At 37.4% G+C, this 2,479-nt stretch overlaps 1 protein-coding gene across 2 annotated transcripts in view; it reads left to right on the top strand.

The window, feature by feature from the left end:
* LOC106520087 (potassium voltage-gated channel subfamily G member 3) overlaps positions 1–2,479 on the top strand; it is a 30,201-nt gene that overhangs the window by 9,455 nt on the left and 18,267 nt on the right. The window lies entirely within an intron of this gene.

The raw sequence follows: 2,479 nt of genomic DNA, 5'->3' as shown, positions 1-2,479 counted from the left end.
TGAGGAGGAGGAAAGAAATTAGTGAGTTGCATTAACTTTTATTTAAGATTTAAGTTTTTTTATTTTATTTCAAAGCTCCTTCTGGCTCAGCAGCAGAAGCATAAATAATACTGTTAAGAAAGCTGATGATAAAGCTGAATAAAAATCTAAGTCTGATTATGAAGAGAAATTAAATATCTGACAGTAATCATTACATGGGTCGGATGGTGGGCACAGAGGACTTTCAGAGACATGTTTGATCTGGGAAACATGAAAGGGTGGGGTGAATGCTCATAGGAGGAAGTTTAAGTCTTACTGCAGATGGATTGATGATTCTCTCAATGTGGAATGGGCCTGTAAGAGAAATTTGTTTTCAATAAACTGAAGTCGATATTAAAACCGCCATTGTTAAATAAAATGATTTGTAGAAGGAATCAAACCATACAACACCAGAATTCTGGATCTGAGTGAGGTTTATTGCCACCGAAGCTGACAGGAAACCACACTGGCGAAAAACCAGGAAGTTAAAGCTGCTGTATGTAGTTTCTTGAAAACCCAAAAACTTAGAAAAATTTTGAACAGATACAACCTTGTAGTCCCAACCCCCTGCTCTCAGCTCCCCTTCCTAAGCTCCTCCCCCACAGCAGGGCCCAGACTCGGGAGCGCGCACGCTTGTTAACAGGAGGTGAGCCACCGAAACACAGAGTTCAGAGCTAAGCTGCCATCACAGGTAAGAACAAACCATCAACAATATATTTTTAACTATCATGTCTTGCCCATACTTTATCTACACAACTGCTCCTTTTGTCATAACGTTACATGTAAATTATGTTGCACTCTTTCTATAAGTTATAAATAGCTATCAAGCTAACACAACACCGAAGCTGCGCAGTGGTTCTGAATTCCGGTCCTCATGACCCACTATCCTGCATGTTTTAGCTGTTTCCCTGCTTTGGAACACATGATTTAAATGAATGAGTGATTGACAGGCTTCTGCAGAACTTAAAGACCTGCTGAAGAGCAGGGAAACATCTAAAACATGCAGGATAGTGGGCCATGAAGACCGGAATTCAGAACCACTTTTCAGCAACATTAGTAAGTGTGTATTAGTGTGTATTAGTAGTACTCTTGCTTTGCACAGTGTGATATTTTATCTTTATGCTATGCAGATAGTTTTTGACAATCATCATCTACCAGCTGATGGAGAGAAGCTGTGGTGAAGAATCACGCAGGTCACTGGGAGACGCAGCAGCGTGGGTTCAGCTCCTGAGAACCTCAGCAGGACATCTGCATCTCAACCCTACCTTCCACTCATCAAACCATATATTCTGCAGGCAGGAGTCTTGTTTCTGGCCAGGAGGATCTGTAGCTGACCTTACAGATGATGCTGAAGACAACAGGCAGTTTGTGGCTTGTACTTCTGGTCAGAGCAGGCTGCTGAGTGTGGACTTCAAGGACTGTTTTAAACATCTTCATGGACAGTACAGTAGATTTATTCCCTTGAGGCTATACATTTTTAATACTGTCTTGCTATGCATTAAACATTTTTCCTATTTAAATTAATATTTCTATTATAATTTTGGTAAATATTCTTCAATAAAGTGTTGAGTGGTTTTAGTTTTTTGTAACTGCTTATTAGAACTAAAGCATCACTTTACCATTTAACATTACTGAACTATCTTTTGAGCAATTACAAAACACAAACTTACATTACATTACAATCATGATAAATCACTGGGTCAGTGCTAGACATGCAAAACAAAAACATCTTAAAAATATGCTCTTAAAAACTTGTCTTTTTTAATAGACACTGTTATTTTATGTCTCTTGTGGTAACACACTGAAACGTGTCCAGTATGTCTGAAGGGACCTAAAATAACTTTGTCTAGTAAAAAACAAAAGTTTTTAAAGATTTACCAGATATATAGGCACAATTAGCTTCACAGGATTATTAAATATATGCTTTATTTGACATATGGGTAAAATAAATCAGTTATTTGTTTGCACAGGTAAATACATTATTGTTGAAAGATGATTCCTCCATATTCCCGTGTGTCTGGGACAGTTTCTGACCTGTTGAAAGAGCATAAAGTACAAGATGTTTTAGATATTTTGATCACAAAGGATTACTGTACATCCTGAGGTGGAAGAAAACTTTTTGGCAGCAAAATATCAGGAATTCTGAATTTTATTTTATATACTTGTAGACCAGTGGTTCTTAACCTTTTTTGAGGTACCGAACCCACCAGTTCCGTATGCGCATTCACTGAACCCTTTTTATTGATAAATAAAATATGATTCTTTTTTCCAAAATCAAGCCGTAGGTATATGTTTTTTTACAGGTGTATAAAATGAGCCGTGCATGAACATCACYTTGCTCAAAGAACAAAACCAACACAGTGCATGAACTCACAACAAATTACAGTATGACTTTATTCTGGCACCCCCCAAAAAATTTTGGCCCCATAAAAAATTTCAGCCCCCAAAATATATATATTTT

This window comes from Austrofundulus limnaeus, unplaced genomic scaffold, assembly GCF_001266775.1.
Source record: "Austrofundulus limnaeus strain Quisiro unplaced genomic scaffold, Austrofundulus_limnaeus-1.0 Scaffold87, whole genome shotgun sequence".
Taxonomy (NCBI): Eukaryota; Metazoa; Chordata; class Actinopteri; order Cyprinodontiformes; family Rivulidae; genus Austrofundulus; species Austrofundulus limnaeus.
This window is presented reverse-complemented; position numbering and strand designations above follow the sequence as displayed.